Genomic DNA, 18285 nt, shown 5'->3' with positions numbered 1-18285 from the left:
AACATATGCCGATGATCTGAGCAATCGTGTCAAAATTGTGAGGGATCGAGTCGCCCCGGGTGTTAGGGATTTCAACATCCAGGCAAACACTGCAAAATCTCTCTCCCACTCTTTTTCGAATCATTTCATATCACCCGTTCTATAAATGAAAGTGTCAACAAGGCCAACAATTATTGAATTAAAATGAAAACCCGGTCATTATCTATTCACCCTCATGTCACTTCAAAACTAAATGGCTTACTTTCTTCTGTGATAAAATACAAAGTTCTGTCAGTAAACTCTATGGTGCAGGCTAATAGGTAGCCTACTTAACTCACTCTGCTTGGAATTACATCATTCTTTATAGGGCACAGTTGATTGGTTCCTGCTGTATCAGTAGCCAATGAGCTCACTGCACAACCTTCAATTACTGGTCAGCATTTTCTGTAGCAGTTGTAGCGCTTTTAGAAACCCTCCACCTTCCCCAGCTCCACCTGTATAGATCCGGGTAGTTTATGTATGCTATATTATACAGCAGCAGCATTCTTATTTGCTCACAGCAGTGTGTTGTATTGGCAATAGCAAATCCCGCACAGCAGCAGTAACCAATAGCAGCAGCGTAGCAGATCTTTTCCGCCAAGACCAAACATATCAACATTGTCATATCCATTACAATGCCAAACACTCCAAGAGTTGTCATGACAGAAATTATATTTTGAATTTTTACTTTTTTCTATCACATTTTTTGGGGTGGATGTAAATATGCTCTACTGTTGTTGTTTGTCTTCAAAATGTCTTGTTTCAAAATCTCCTTTTTTTTTAATGACTATTTAATTTTTTTGGTGAATATAAATGAATATAAATAATTTTTTTAATTCACATGCCTCGTAATCTTTAATCAAAATAACTTCCCCCTCCCTTTTGCAGCGTCATCTCTTCTCTGATGATGTTTGCTGGCACAAGGGCGGGGGGCAACCTGTCACTCACATGAGATCCACCAATAGCAAGCCTCAACTATCCATTCAAATCCCACTGGACAAAATCAAGTCCTGTCCTACATTTTTGGTTTGTTTGAGAAGCCGTTTCACTATACGTCATATGGTAAAAAAATACTATTTCAACTTCATGCCGACTTAAAAGACGAATTGTGTAATTTATGTGGGAAAAAAAACATTATTTTTTTCAAGTATAGGTGTCTTTGTTGACAAAGCTTTTTTTTTAGCATCTGTGTACGCTGCTAAGTGATGCCTCCAACAAGCAAACAAGTTTATAATAATACAACTCTTAGAAGTACTTTCTGGAGCCCTTGTAAGTGTGTAAAAGGTCATATGAGAAACGGCTCTCATTTTCCGAGGATAAATCATTTGAAGTGACTGAGGCCAAATAACCTTCTCGATGAACATTCACTAGAAACCAATTCATAGGATATTCAAGTGCCTCGGTTTCTTTGGCGACACAATGTACCGTGATGAGAAATGACAGGGAATGCACAAATTCATCTAAGCACCTTCTAACGCCGGTATTACACACACACACACACACACACACACACACACACACACAAAGACACAAATAAGAATGTCTGAGCGTGTATTTCAGTGGTTACAGGAACAGAATAGGCTGCGTGCTGTAATTTTCAAGTTACACCTCATCAGCCATCGCTGCATTCCCAGACTGCTTTGCATCCCAGACTTATAGCCGTGGTTCTGGGGGATAAGGAGCGTTCAGCACTTTGCGTTTAATCAATCTGTCCGTGAAGGTGACATTTTCAATTGATCCGCTGCAATTTACTTCGCCGAGTGTCAGTCCTATTTTCATCCGCTGCTGTTTTAAGGTGCTCAGCAGTGCCAGTCAAGCCGTCGTGTGTGTTTGGAATATCAGAGGCGCTTTCATTTGAAGGGGTTTTAGGTTAATGCACTCTGTCCTGGAGCCAGGAGAGCATTCGTGTGTTTACCTGGGTGTCATTTGCGTGTGTTTGTTTGGTGTTAAATTCTCTCCATCTTGATTATTTTCCCAGCTTTCCCATCTGTTTCCAAGGCAATGAGTTCATTTATTTGCTAATTAGTAATTAGTGTTTGAGATGATGATGAGAATAGAAAATTAATCTGTTGCATGACAGTTGAATGTAGCCTAACAATGGTGATTTTTACCAAAAAAGACAACCTGTGAACAGCATGATACAATATATCATAATTAAAACTAGATACCAATTCATAGGATATTCAAGTGTATATATATATATATATATATATATATATATATATATATAGAGAGAGAGAGAGAGAGAGAGAGAGAGAGAGAGAGAGAGAGAGAGAGAGAGAGAGAGAGATGTTTGGTGAGCACAAAATCATCATATTGGAATGATTACATTACATTATCAGAGGTGGACAGTAACAAAGTACATTTACTTTTTGTGTATCTGTACTTTACTTGAGTATTATTTTTTCTAGAAACATTTACTTTAACTTCACTACATTTGAAAGACAAATATTATACTTTTTACTCCACTACATTTCTGTCAAGGTCCTTAAGTAGACAGTAATAACTTCACGGATGATTTTGGTTGCTGGGGTTGCATTTTGGTCAGGTTGATGTTGGTTTTTGACGTCAACCCGATTTTCATTTTCAACCACAATACAACGTCAGTCCAACGTGGGAGATTGACGTCAATCTGGCGATGGATTCTGACATCAACCTGATTTTCATTTTCATCGTTGGCTTTGGTCTTCTAAATGTGAATTTTGTCATTGTTTTGGAGCACACTAGCTCATAGATAACAGTAAGGCTAACATATTCACACTTAAAGCCAAAAAACGTTAAATTGGACACTATTTGGGTGTCCGAAAAAATTGTGGACGTTATTGAGTGCACTTATTCAATCTCACATTCAAACTGGAACTGTGTTCTAGAAATAAATTTGATATTGATATGAGGATATAGGGGCAATTTATTTGCTTAGGATGTTACAACGGGGTCCCTGTCAATTATATTATATTATAATTACATTACACATGCAGTAAAAAAAAAACAAAAAAACAATATAAAATCTTTATTCCAAACTTTTGATTACCAATGTACATTATCCTACATTATGAACCAAAACACATTTTATGATTTGTTAAAACTAACAAAAAGCTTTACTTTCAGCATGCTGGACAATCCTCAGTTTCTTAGCATGAGCGTGGCAACGGCAGGCGGTGTGAATCTCATTTGGGTCAGTCTGTATTAGGATCTGAGCGTGAGTGGGACGGACAGGCTGTTGAGTCTATCCAGCTGGCCTCAGATCAGTGGGTTTAAGAGCTGCCAGGTGTCAGATGCCAACTAAAGAACAGGCTGGAGGTGGCGCGGCCAGTTTAAATGACGCCAGTCGTACTGTCCTGTCGGTTAGAGAGGCATTTAAATCCTGCGATATTAATCAGTGCTGCTATTGTGATGTTGAAACAAGTGATACCGTTATTTATCTCCATTTCCCTCCCTCGGTCTCTCTCTCTCTCTCGGACTATTATTCACGCTCTATTCTCTGCGTGCTCGAATCCATGTTAGAGGCAGATGCTCAATTGGAGTCACATACGTTCATGTATTCAAGTTTGTCTCTGCCATCTTGATTATCATGCAAATCTGTTACTTCCTAGTACTTCATGCAGGCAGGGGATAAAAACAGCCATATTTTGCAGAGCCGACATTAATTTGATAAAAGTGGATTGCACAAATCTATTGAAGTGGGGACTGAACCTCAATGCATTATTCAAACACGCTTGCGTTGATGCACAATCGAGCCCTGGAAATAAAAGTACGCAGAAAAATCTAAGACACTATTTTTCATGGATGTGATGCAATATAGCTCATATACCTTGCTGCCATACTGAGGGCTTTCTTTTTTCTATATTTTTCTCTTTCTGACTCGCTCTTTTGCATATAACAGAAGCAGTAATGTATACAACCCCAATGTGGGGAAAAGTCAAACGGATCAATTTTAAGTCGCTGTGGTGAAAATCAAGCTTTTAATGTTGTTTATATGTCTATGCGGTGGTTTTAATATGCTTTAAGACAAACCATGTGCAAATTCATAAGTCAAAATCATTGCTGAGTATTTTCTCCTTAAAACTGCATTGACGTGATTGGTTACAAGGTAGTTTGTGACGTCAGAAACACCGGAGATTTCAAACCACGTTTTTGAGACGGTCATTTCCATTATGCTCTATTTCCATTATTTTTCTATGTAAACGCGCTAGACGGACAAGCTTGGCCGTTGCGCTCGCGTCTTGCACCTTTTGCAGCGTCTGCCGCATGATGAAAAATGTGGCTCTCAAGTTAAACTTGTTAAAGTTAAACAACTTTTAAAAGACGCACCTCGAGACCTTGCGGTTTTTCCCCATTCAACTGCCGGCGCCTTACGTTTTTCAAAGCGTTTTGTGTGAACTAGCCCCTATTCTGGTTGTTGTCTGGCAGGAGCCATGGGTCAACTGAAGTCCCCAGGTTGCCCTGGAGGCCCCAAATTCATTCTTTCAGCTTGTACATGGGCGCTCCTCTTATAGGAAGGACCCCTGAGCACAAGACACTTGCCACGTCTGTCACAGAGGAGCTGTGCCAGCCGACAGATCGCCTCATTTTGAAGCCAAAGGCTCTGACACTGCAGAATTATAGGCCAAGAAAAAGAGATGCCAACATTAAAGAACAAGAAAGACTAGACTAGCCTTTGAAGTGAAGGAATTTCACACTATCTCCCGCTCTTTGATTCACGCTCCATAATTTTGCATGAGGAGGTCTCCCATGGCAACCAAAGTGCATTTCAATGATGTCATGTCCATCACTAAGGATTTAAATATCTGAAATCTAAATTTAGTTTTTGGAGGAATGGAAAATTTTAAATCTTAAAGGAATGGTCCAACCAAAAAGGAAAGTTATGCATTATTTATTCACCCATGTGCTGTTCCCATTGTTGTTTTACTTTTATTTAAATACTTTAATAGTGTATATTGATATTTTGAGGGAGCTTTTATTTTTATATGTTTAGTCTTTGCCCTTTAAGCAGTTTCACAAAGCACTTTCCCTTTAAGAAAACACAGCGAAAATGTAGCACCCGCCCTTTTTTAAACAAAAGACACAGATTATAGCCTATATATTTACTCCACGAACATGGAAAACATTGATAGTTGGACCTCTTAACCTTTATACTGAGGAAAAAATCCAACACAACTTTGAGGGGACCAAGCTAAACATGATCATGTATTTCTGCTAGTGACACTGGACATCAACCACACGGCATACGTCTACTTTTATGTATAATATAGTTTGATCTAATAACGGACTGAATTAGACAGGACTGTTGGACAGATCGTAACCTGAAGAACACGGAGAATGCTAGCACTGTTTGTTTGCTCAGACTCTGGCGTTCTCAAAATAAAGGTCTACCGCGCCGTCAAAATAAGTCACAACAATGAGCACGGCAAACGTCACTTCAGAGTTCCTATACTTGAGGTGCGAATGTAACGGGAAAAGGTTCCTATGGGAGCCATTAGTTCTCGGGGAACCACTCTGGTTATTTCCTAGAACTAAGTTCCTAGAACTATCCAGTGTGAAAGCCCATGTGACAGAATCTTTCATTTTTGGGTGAACCTTCCCTTTAATGAAGCATATAGAACCATCATGTAAGCCATATCTATCAACTCCATAAAGTAGCTGCTTAGTATTCACATCCAATCCCAGAATTCCTCTCACCCCATGTTTACCCATGTTGTCTCAATTTCCCCTTATCACCTCCAAAGACTCGACTCAAATTGAGTGCTATTAATGTTATGGTACAGAGAATTGCTTTGGATATAATGTGTAATATTTATGCCAGGTTCACAGACTCGGTAACATAAAAATGAAATCATAATTGCTGCGTCTTTCAGATTGTGGATTAGAAGTGCTCTGAATGCCTATGCATGCGTGTTTGTGTGTGGGACTAACGTCATTAATATTCCAACTGTGTTCAAATATCTGTCTGGAAAGGCTTAATTATGACAGCCGGGTACCTGGCAGGCCTAGAAATCAGAGTGGGGGGGGGAAATATCAATTGATTCGCCCCAGAGGCCCAGCTGTCAATAATAACAACGGCTTGGCTTCAGAATTCCCCATTACAGCCCATTTCCAACCACAGTAACAATGAAACTGTTATCACTTGGATTACTTCAAGGTTTAAACTGGCCACAGTGGAGTACATATCAATGGAATTTCAATTAAAAGGAACTGGGATTCAAAGACAAAGAGCAATGGTGTTGAACAGGCGTGGGCTTGTGCGAGCTGCTATACTTCACAGTACAAAGAGAGCATGTAGAAAGCTCAAGATATTACAGGGTCTCAAGTGAGCCCTTTAGATGTTACAAATGAACCAATGCTGCTTTATTTATTAATGTGCAAAAAATATACAATGGGTCCTAAAGTTCGAGAGCATTAGAAACTAGTTCCTGTATATTATTAACATCATTTTGAAATTTAGATTGTATATATTTATTTTTTAATATCACTCTCAAATTTTTTTTATTTGATTAGTAACCTAGAAATAGTGCAGGATTGAATATTATATATATTTTTTTTTTAAATGTTATATTCATTTGACATCATTTACTGTATTTGTTTTTTAGATTGAAAAAAAAAGTTTCTTATTTATGCAAGCTGACTAAATTACGGTAATATTTTTATCGATTTATCGATGAGTAGTTTGAACATATAAATGGTTTAAAAAAGTGTGTGAATTCAAAGAATAAAATAAAATAACCCTGGCCTTTCAGAACTGGCTGTGCACTGAAATTGGTTATGGGAATTATCTGTGCAAAGAATGAAAAAGGCAAATGAAAAGTGGAAAGTAAGAAATGAAAATCATTATCTTGGGACATAACATGGAAAATAATAGACTTCTCTTATTAGTTGAGTTTTGAATGTCATCTTAGTCAAATTTGTAATGGCCTGTAAATTACCCATTCCATCTTTTTTCTTCTGACTGGCTGAACATTTTGAAAATGAGGCATGGCTCTTGTGTTTGACGTTAATCAGAATTTGCAGTCTTTATCAAATACATTTCAATATTCAAGAAATATGCCATTCCTGATGACACTGATGAATTTCCAAAGGGGGTATTAAGTAATGTTGAGCCTGAACAAGCAAGACAGATTCTAAGAAAATACAGATATTTCTTCCTTGGAAAAAAAGGATCAATAAATATTGAAAGACTAAGGATCTATATTATTTATGAACTGGGATGGATATTCATTTTTTCCTCCTAAATATATTGTAATTTTTAATGTCTGAGAACAGCCTGTAAATGACACCACATCTGTCTAGTTTAGTTTAGTGTCTTTCTGTCTTAGTGTTGAGTAAGTAACTAATAGGAGAAATTATTCATTGTAGTTAAAGGTTGTTGGGGAACATGATTCATTTTAGTGAACCGGATTGTTGGGAAGCATGATTCATTTTAGTTAACCATATTGTTTGGAAGCATGATTCATTTTTGTGAACCAAATTGTTGGGAAGCAAGATTCATTTTAGTGAACCAGATTTTTGGGAAGCATGATTAAATTTTGTGAACCAGTTTGTTGGGAAGCACGATTCATTTTAGTGAACCAGATTGTTGGGAAGTACGATTCATTTTAGTTAACCAAATTGTTGGGAAACATGATTCATTTTAGTTAACCAAATTGTTGGGAAGCATTCATTTTAGTGAACCAGTTTGTTGGGAAGCACGATTCATTTTTGTGAACCAGATTTTTGGGAAGCTGATTTATTTTAGGGAACCAGATTGTTGGGAAGCTGATTCATTTTAGTGAACCAGATTGCTGGGATTGCTGTGAAAGCTTCGTTTATGATTTTAGTGATCCAGATGTTTGGGAAACATGATTAATTTAAGTGAATCATATTGTTGGGAAGCACGATTAATTTTAGTGAACAAGATTGTTGAGAAGCATGATTCATTTTAGTGAATCAGGTTGTTCAGGTGCTTGATTTAAATCAATTTGAGTCCTCTTTTTATTGAATGCTGCTTTCTGTGTTTTCAACATATGGAAATTTGAAGTTTATTAGTTGTATTAAGTTTGAAATTATCCGTTAACTTTAATGCTGTCACCTTAATTAAGATAATCGTTTTTGTGCAGTTTTAGTGTCATTCATGTAAATGTGTAACTTGTAGATTAGGAAAATGAAGCTTCCCAAACACTGTCTTTCAACTTTGAATTCTTTTAAACATTGAAATCTGTGATCTGAGAGAGCCTCAATCTAAAAGTTTATCTCAAAGCAATAAATGACATTCATATAGAGATATGAAGGAAGCTTGATATTATCAGAAATGTAATCTCATTTATCTTCTCCCTGAATTCTAAATCTGTATTTTTGCTCCAGGTATGAGCTGGATGGGTGTGGATTCCTAATACGGAGGTTGGAGATTTATTTGGATTTTAATCGAGACTCGTTTGAACTGTCGGTGTACAGGTAAGTATAAAGGTTTCTTGCTTTTTTATCGAAATGTTGTGTATATTGCCATCAAAATGTTGAAAACAAATCATGTACATTTTTATAGTGAACATACATTTTTTAGTTAATGCTAAACATTTCATTACTCCTCATGAGTTGAATCTCTATAAAATGTTAAAAAGCAACGAAACTGACTGGAAAGGTAACAGACAATTCATGGAAAGGTAATTAAAATTCAAATAAATGTTTGGGGAGCCAGTTTGCACCAGGTAAGAAACCAGTTAGCATGTTAGCTGTGTTTCAAAACACAGCTAACATCTTAAAGGAACAAATTATTATTATTATTTTTAAATAGGCTCATTTTCCAACTCCCCTAGAGTTAAACAATTGAGTTTTACCGTTTTCGAATCCATTCAGCCGATCTCCGGGTCTGGCGGTAGCACTTTTAGCATAGCTTAGCATAGATCATTGAATCTGATTAGACCGTTAGCATCTCTCTCAAAAAAAATGACCAAAGAGTTTCAATATTTTTTCTATTTAAAACTTGACTCTTCTGTAGTTACATTGTGTACTAAGAGTCAAGTTTTAAATAGGAAAAATATCGAAACTCTTTGGTCATTTTTTTTGAGAGAGAGATGCTAACGGTCTAATCTGATTCAATAATCTATGCTAAGCTATGCTAAAAGTGCTATACCGCCAGACCCGGAGATCGGCTGAATGGATTCGAAAACGGTAAAACTCAACTGTTGAACTCTAGGGGAGTTGGAAAATGAGCCTATTTACAAAAAAGTGGAGTGTTCCTTTAAAATGGATTTTCCATCACTATATATACAACGTATTTCACAGGTGGATGCTATTGTGTCATTTTGATTCAACAGGACTGCAATGATCAAATCACCTTCCCAACCCTTAGGTTTCCAGCAGAGTGTGTCTCGCAACCCTATCTGTAATTTTCTTAACAAGACAAATGAGAACGTGTTGGATAACTGTTAATTACATCCATCAGCGGCTAACGCAGATTAGCACTACCGTACCTGTGGAGCTAACAGCTGTTTCTAGCACCAAACGGCTTCAGCGGGCCTATCCTGGGTGAGCTTTTCATATTAATTAATGACAAAAGTCGTTTAATCTGAGGGATCGTTTTCATGTTCTGTTAGGTAATGGAGATTACACAATTTTGGATGGTTTGTGAGTCTCTTTAGAGCTTGAATAAACAACAAGATGAACTATTGTCTCAAGATTGCATTCGGTTACATTTGTCCGCATTGTTTTTCCATGAGTGGGAACCGCTTTACCTTAAGTCTATGTTGACAGGCACTGCTGTGAACAAAGTGTGGTGTTTGGCTATTTGAATATTTTGAATGTTCATGTTTGATTCTAATCTAGAAAACACTGAGGCTGTATTTCGATCTCTCTGTAGAGTCTGTAATAGCTTTTGAAATATTGGGCTTCACAGGTAGTGATGTTGCTTTACTGTTTGATATATTTGCATTGAAATTTTTGGGCAGGACATTATGCTATTTACATGTAAGAGTGATAAAAAAAATACAGAGCAGGATGTATACCAAATGAGTGAAGACAAGAAAGACTTGTTAATAAGGGGTTTAATGCTTAGTAGCCTATAAGTTTATTTGTTTGCATTCCATCCATCCATCCATCCATCCCAATATTGGATATTCAGTCATGTTTCCTCCCCCTATTTATGGATTTATATGTATACTGAAATGTATTGTTGTGATGCACAAATTAACTTGTTGCTTTTAAAATAATTAATAAGCTAGAATTTATGTATGATATTTTAGTCTGTGTAAGTGTTGTTGTTGTTTTCTGATATTATAGTATGTATTATTTTATTTTTATATTTTCGGTTTTCATTTTAATTATAGTTTACGTTTTAGCAATTGTGTTCTGTACTAAAAAATAGACTTTAATAAAAATGTTTATCTCAGTTTTAGTCATTTTAGTACTTACACCTAAACTTGTTTTATTTAATTTAGCTGCAAAGACAACACTTTCACATTTTTTTTTTTTTAATTAAGTAGAGCTTTATATTAAATAATGAAAACGATGTGTATTAGTTTTATTTTTAAGTTAACAATAACACTAGTTTGTGTCACAGTTCCAAAATAAAACTGAAAATAATCAAATCGCACCTTAGGAGCTTGAGAATGATTTAATTCAGTCTGTGTATTTAGTTCACATCATTAATTCCAAATGTTGCATCCCATGGTTTTCACAATATAATCTTTTTTTGTTCTTCTTCATTTAATGTCTGTCAGGGTTCTGTCACTTCTGTAGTCTATTTCTTGATTTTGTGACATAGCCCGTTTTGTCTCGTCTGTGTGCCTTGTTTCATGTGTTTTCATGTGATGTCTTGTGCTGTGTAGCACACAGCTTGTGTTTTACACTAGCTGTGTGCGTTCATGATGCCATGTTTTGAGTGAACACGTGGCTTATGAGTTTTCATTAGCTGCCTGTTCAAGTCATGTTTGGTGTGAGCACATGGCTTGTCATGTATGTTTCCTTGCGCCATGTGCTCTCCTGTCGATTGTCTAGCCCCTCCCATCTTGTTACCTTGTAAGATCTTACTTTCATCAGAGAATGTCTAATAAGGGGAGAAGTTTCACTCTCGCTACACTTCCAGCTTCTGACTGGTTGCAGTTCCACTCTGATTCCATATGAGGGCGCTCACTGAATGGAGGTCTATGGAGCTATACCCCTCAAAATCCACTTTTCTCAGGATATCATTTTTTGTCTAGTAATTTGAATGTTGTATTCGAAAGGAGATACAAAAAAAGTGCACATTGCCGGGTGTTAGATTTTTTAGAGTCACTTATTTGCTTTAAAAAGTCTTTTAAAATGTCAATGACGTCATACACATCGTACGACCAGAGATACTGCTTTACGGCAATCCTTCAGTCACTTTGGTGCTTTCGCGCTCTGCTCTTTCTTTTCTCTCGAGGCATCGACAACACAGCGGACACAGGTAAACACGTGCTAGAAGAGTTTTTGTTAGAAGACATTTTGGTCCCGCTTCGGATGCCACGATGCCATCAAGCGGTATTCTCTGGTCGTAATCAGTCCTTCACTGACCAATCAGCGTTCATTAGCAGAATGCTAGCGTGTTATGGGCAACAACAACTCAACCTGTAAGAAATCGAAAGGACATAAGTACTCGTTCATTCAACTTTCGACCTATAACCCATGTTGAACTTGCAACACCTACAATCAAATCCGAGATTTCTCAACGGCAATCGGGTGAAAGAGACAAATTTAGCCGTCTAGCCCCATAGACTCCCATTAATTTTGCACTCGGGGGCGATCGCCCCCAGTGGAACTCTGGTGGAACTACAACCAAAATTCGGTACAATAGGACTTAATAGGGAGTGGGCAGGCTCTCCGTAGCATGAAAGCAGAGCCCGTCTACGGAGAGCCTGCCCACTCCCTATTAAGTCCTATTGTACCGAAATTTTGGTTGCAAAATGAATGGGAGTCTCCAACGTATGCTGAAAATGAAGACAGAACTGAAAATGGGTGGGGCTACATAAGGTATGTAAGCTACTTGACATTAAGTGGACTCAATAACCTCATATAGTCTATTCGGCATTATGTCCCAGCAGGCCCTGACAGCATACGTTGGAGTTTAGAAGTACTTTGGAGGCCAAACTTTAGCACTACCACAGCTGAGACTCTTTTGAAGTATACAAGTGTTTGTGGGACAGGCTGTCTGTTCTCGTGATGGTTCTATTTTCCCGGTCCCCACATCGCTGCTGGATCACTGAGCGGCTGTATGTGAGGAACCGCTCCAACGAGCCCCTTCAGCATTAATTAACATGGTCATTAATCAAGTCCAGTACAGATAGCGGCTTAATCCTGCTGTAATGCACTTTTCTGGAGGGGAGGCTCCAAGAAGTTAATTGGATTTGATTGGATATTGCTATGATAGTCCCACACAGAACATCTTTAGCTATTAAGTGAAGTTGTTGCCTTTGATTATACTGTTTTGTAGTGGCATGTGTTCAAGCCTGACGTGAGTCTGATAGAAGTGCCCTTCAAAAGGTTATTTGACAGCCGAATACTTTTTTTGCGTTCGTCTCTTTCAGCTATGTTTGTTTAACTGTTCATAAGCGTCTCTGAATAAGCAGCTTTAGTATGTCAGCCACGCTTAAAAGAGCACATATATTGTTTGATCTGCTATTTGAATGAATAAACAACTATTTAGAAGGGAAAGCGCACTGAAAAATAACAATTTGGCATTCACCTTCATGTCATTTTATTTATTTATTTATTCAGTGAAACGTGTGTATCCACACCCTAAAATAACCATTATGCTTAATCCATATCAATTTCGTGTTGTATTACATTTCTTCTAAACTCATGCAGTAGCATTGATTCAGTCCGGTAACTTATGAGTTTGTGAATCTTTTTGAATGATTCATAAAAAATTAAAATAAACTCTTGAGTGTATTTGTTTCTGAACTACACTTTTTGCATCATATGCTTTTGATTAATTAAACTTTATGATTCATTCATTCTAAATACCGCTTCAGTCATTTTGTTTATTTTCTCTGTGTTGTTACCTTTACAGTTGTAAGTTTGTGAGTAACTAAAAAGAATAGAAAATAATCTGTTCAAAAGAGTCTTTTGTTTGAGAATTCAACTACATTGGCTGCACTGTATGTTTTTGATTCATTTAAAAGAATCAGTTCATACGAGTCATTTGTTCATGAATCAGACTACACTGGATGTGTAGAACTGGCTAATAAGAATAATGTGTTTGTGAATCATTCTACATTGGTTATATATACTGTAGATTTGCTTAAAATAGTAAAAAATGCAGTCATTGCATCACATAAAACAGCACAGCACAAACTCAGTGTTTCCAGTATGATAAACCTATGAAAGTCATTGCTTTGCACCAATAGCAACTGTCTGTTAAAACACTCTTGACTCTCAGTACCACCCAGTTGGCCATGGTTGTATTTATTTGACAGCGCACGGCGGTACGATTTAACTGGCATTGATGGCTCAAATCTCAAGGAGGGTGTATGATGCGGTGCGCCCCACAATTCTCCTCCTCATACCCGACTGAAATTAGGGCAGTACGTGAGAGGCATGCCTGGTTTCACACACCCCCCCCCCCCCCCTCCCCTCTCTCTCTCTCTCTCTCTCTCTCTCTCTCTCTCTCTCTCTCTCTCTCTCTCTCTCTCTCTCCAAGATCCATTCCCTGCCTTTTTTGATGGCTCCCATTGAGCGCAGTAGACGTGATGGGCCTTTATTCTCAGCTTGGGGTTTTACACATATATTATATATTTTTAAACGGGGGTTGGGCATTTAATATTCATTAAAGGGAGAAATGAGAAAGTGAGGGGACAACCTTATTAAAATTGTACAATGTCTTGCACTTTTTCTCTCCAAAATTCTTTCTTCCCACATTAAGACTTATGGCGCCTTTTAAGCTTTAAACTTTCACTTCTCTTTTCTTTAAACGGGATGTAAGCGACAAACCGGAGGACTGCTAGATTGCTTCATCTTGGCAGGACGCTGTTGTTTTTTCTTAGGTCATATGCCAATTAAAGTGCCCCTAATATGTGCCTTTCGTGTAGTGAGTAATACAGCTGTTTGTAGAAGTATCTGTGAATGTAGAAGGTAGAAGTGAATGTAGAAGGTCTGCAAAGTTTCAAAGATCAAAGTGCAAGACAAATGTTATTCTTTCTCAAAAGAAAGAACCGATTCTGCCTCAAAATAGTCAGCAATTCCAGCGTTACCTCCTGCACAAACAGATTTGCATAATGCCCGCCTATGATTGGCTGCTTGCGAACAACGCCTACTTTGATCAGCCCTCAAACACTGCAATTGTAGATGAGGCCTGAAGAGTTTGGTTCATATTGTTGACATGTCGAGAAGACGCTGTTTTCTGCACTGAGAAAGCAAATCCATGTTGCATGCACTTCCAAGGGATGAGGACTCGAATTGATACGGTAAAAAAAAAGACGCCATACTGTTCATATTGCTGTGTTAGTGCTAAGAAAGCCTCCTGAGCTGAAATTCAGATATTGTAATAGTCGTTTTATTCCCAACAAGTGCTGTAATCGGTTGACCAATCACAGCAGACTGGGCCACCTGACCAATCAGAGCGAAGGAGGGATTTAGAGAGAACGAATACTCAATCGAACCATTTCAGGCACTGTGAGAAAAGAGGTGATTCTACGATGTACAGTATATTTTGAGAAAAAGGATTTACAATCATGTAAACTGATTGTAGGAGACCCTCCAAAAATAAAATTAGGAGCGTTTAAAATGGTATAACGGGAACTTTAAAACACTTTAGTTTTTGCTCACATTTCATTATGATCAAGGAAACTTGTGTAGATATGAAACATATATGCTTTTCTTATTTTTTTTATTTATTTGCTGGTGACATTTAGCATGCTCACCATAGAGTATGGAGGTGTTTGGTTGAATGAACTCCCTGAAGTGAAAAGACCTTTTCAGTTGATGTTCACTGGGTTCGGGAAGACACATGTCCTGTTTTCCTGCGGGATTTGGGGCTCTGTTGTTTTGGCTTTTGGAGACAAGAGCTTTTTCATAACTGTGAGACCCTACTGATGGCGGTTGAGGGTGGGAGGGTTGTTCTTGGGTCAAACAAGGTGCATTCATTTGTATTATTACATGGCGCTGTGCGATACTTGATTCTGATGGGTCAATCGTGCCATCCAGCGGTTATTCCCAGATAACAACCGCTGAAACCAGATAACCCAGGCACATCCGTCAGTAGCGCTATACACTTGCTAGGAAGGTTTTTTCTTTGAGGAAGTTTTGCATTTGGTGAGCTAATAAAATATTAAATCTCAGTCAAATCAATATTTTGTGTACAGTTATTTAATTATGACACCCAGTACCGTGGACTCGCTCTCTCTTGTTTCACACAAACGCAGCTTCTGCCATTTTGTGACTATTGTTTTGTACACTGTTGGATTATAAGATACAAACAGGTACGATTGGTTTAATCTGAAATCAATATTTCTTATCTCCATAATTATGTATGTGGCAAAATGCTGTGTAATAAGTGGTATGACCATATACCGGTATCTCTTAAATATCCGTCTAGTTTGAACTTGCCGCGCTATAGCTAGCAACTGCTCTCTCCGCAGAAGCTTTGCGTTTAAAGATCTAATAAACTTATGTGAGAAGTAGCCGTGCAATAAGCAGGATAATACATCAGGCCGGTTGTTATCTCAGAATAAACCCCCGACAGAGTGATGAGGACCCCGACGCGAATCCATCCATCCATCCATCCATCCATCCATCCATCCATCCATCCATCCATCCATCCATCCATCCATCCATCCATCCATCCATCCATCCATCCATCCATCCATCCATCCATCCATCCATCCATCCATCCATCCATCCATCCATCCATCCATCCATCCATCCATCCATCCATCCATCCATCCATCCATCCATCCATCCATCCATCCATCCATCCATCCATCCATCCATCCATCCATCCATCCATCCATCGAATATTCAGTCATGTTTGCTCCCCCTATTTATGGATTTATATTATACTGAAAAGTATAGTGTTGTGATGCCCAAATTAACTTGTTGCATTTAAAATAATTAATAAGCTAGAATTGATGTATGATCTTTTAGTCTGTGTAATTGTTGTTGTTTTCTGATATTATATCCCCTATTTATGCATTTATATTCATAATCATAATGAATGACATTGTGCAGAACTAGCTTTTCTGTACTATTTCCCCAGTTACTTTTTTTTACCAGCAGGCATCATGGTGATTTTCAGTGGATTTATGAAGTCAGTTCCTCTCAGGGCCACGAACACACTGCATGCCTGCTGTGCAGCAATGCATGTTGTAGATGGCGGCAGCTAGCGCAAAACCACTGATGCTAGCAAAGGTGTCATGCTTCACTTAGTGCCCTGCATGACCTGGATGTGTGATGTCTCATTCTCTCTCTATCTTATACGTTTAAGTGGCTTTACTTTGAAACTCACCTCACATACTATAATCCCTACTGTATCCTTGTCTAAGATCTTATACGGCTTTCCTACAGGACATAGATGTAAGAAGCCTTTTAGCAGATAATTTTATCCAAAGCGACTTAATACAGTTATTACATTGACAATCCCCTGAAGCAATGGGATTAAGTGCTTTGCTAAAAGAAATCGGTCTACTGTGATTATGTTATTGGCCAACAGTGTATTGTAGAAACTATAAAAGCAGTGACATTACTGACTACATTTTTCAGTAGCGTAACAGTAATGCAATAAGATGCATTTTAATGTCATGTTTTTGTACACCTCTGTAAGTGCTGGAGATGAATTATTGTGAATTGTTTAATTGATTTGTGTTCTTGGATATTATTGTTTTTAAGAAATATAAATTAAATGTTGCTATTCATAAAAATAAGGGTGTAAATTTGTAGTTCATATGTAGATTTTTATGTCATATCTGCAAATAAAATGGAATAAAATTCCAGTTTTAATAATACATTTTATATAGTATGCATATAAATATATATTTTATCATATTTTTAAGCACAATATATTTATAGTGAGTTATGTAACCAGATTAAGTAACTAGTAAAGTAATGCAGTTATTTTAAATTTACACCAAAATATGAGTTTATTTTTCAATTAAGTAACGCAAGTTAACTCGTAAGCATAACTCGTTACTTTTCACAAAAAAAGTTATGCTATTATTTACTTTTTTTAAAGGAGTAATGCAATATTATACCACATTACTTTTAGAAGTAACTTTTCTTAACATTGATAGATAGACACATTGCGCGTGTGGCCAACTTGATTCAATTTACAACTCATGAATTGCAAGGGAGGCAGTTATCTTTATTTTTTGTAATTAGATTGTAGTGAGGCTACTTATGTTTTCAAAAGAGCCACTTGTACAGTAGCTTTGAAACTGTAGCTTTTCAAGTTACAAAGCTGGGTCCCCAACACAGCCCATCAGTATCCTTAAAAGCTCAGGCGGGAATGTCTTTCTACAGGCGAACAGACTCACTCCCAGAGAATCCACAGGAGTCCACCCGGAGTTCTGCTGGAGAAGGGGAAAGGAGTTCAAGCCCTTGAAGTTGTAATGCAGGCCAGAGTGACAGTCCTTCAACTTCCATTAGTGGAGAGCAGAGAGAGAGAGAGAGAGGCGAGTAGATTGAAGGATTGCTAGTGAGGGGGAGGTCTGGATGACCTGGGGGAGTTTCAACCATCCACACATTGACAAGAGAGAAGAGGACCACTTGTCCCCGGAGTCATATGAGGTGAAAAAAGCCTGGACTGGATCTCAGGCACACATTCCCTTCAGATTCACACATTAGCATGAAAACAAACAGGACATCCCCTCAGTTCATTCTGTGCTCGTCCTATTCGGTTTCAGCGAGAAAGAACTGGTGGATGGGCACATGTCCTATTTATCATGTAAATAAATAGCTGCATATATATTATATATATATTAGGGCTGTCAAAAGATTAATCGCATTCAAAATAAAAGTTTGTGTTTGCATAATACGTGTACTGTGTATAATTATTATGTATAAATACACACACATTCATATACTGTGTATACATTTATATAATTTATATTATATAGAGATATTTTATATATAAATATAACCAATTTTTCTTAAATATATGCATGATTGTGTGTGTTTTAATAATTATACACAGTATACACACATATTATGTAAACACAAACTTTTATTTTGGAAGCGATTCATTTGTCATGTCATATTTTGGATTATAGAATTGTAGTTCAAGTATGTAGTTAAAATGGAATGCAATTCCAGTTTTAATAATACATTTATAATATTTTTTTTTATATATTT

General features: G+C 37.5%; 1 protein-coding gene across 1 annotated transcript in view; it reads left to right on the top strand.

Annotated features, from left to right (window-relative positions):
- Window positions 1-18285, top strand: part of lrrc4ca (leucine rich repeat containing 4C-a) — a 175980-nt gene that overhangs the window by 26222 nt on the left and 131473 nt on the right. The window contains exon 2 of the mRNA XM_079604446.1: window positions 8353-8442. The gene's annotated coding sequence lies outside the window, so the exon portion shown is untranslated. The remainder of the gene's footprint in view (window positions 1-8352; window positions 8443-18285) is intronic.

Source organism: Phoxinus phoxinus (assembly GCF_949152265.1).
Source record: "Phoxinus phoxinus genome assembly, chromosome: 25".
NCBI lineage: Eukaryota > Metazoa > Chordata > Actinopteri > Cypriniformes > Leuciscidae > Phoxinus > Phoxinus phoxinus.
This window is presented reverse-complemented; position numbering and strand designations above follow the sequence as displayed.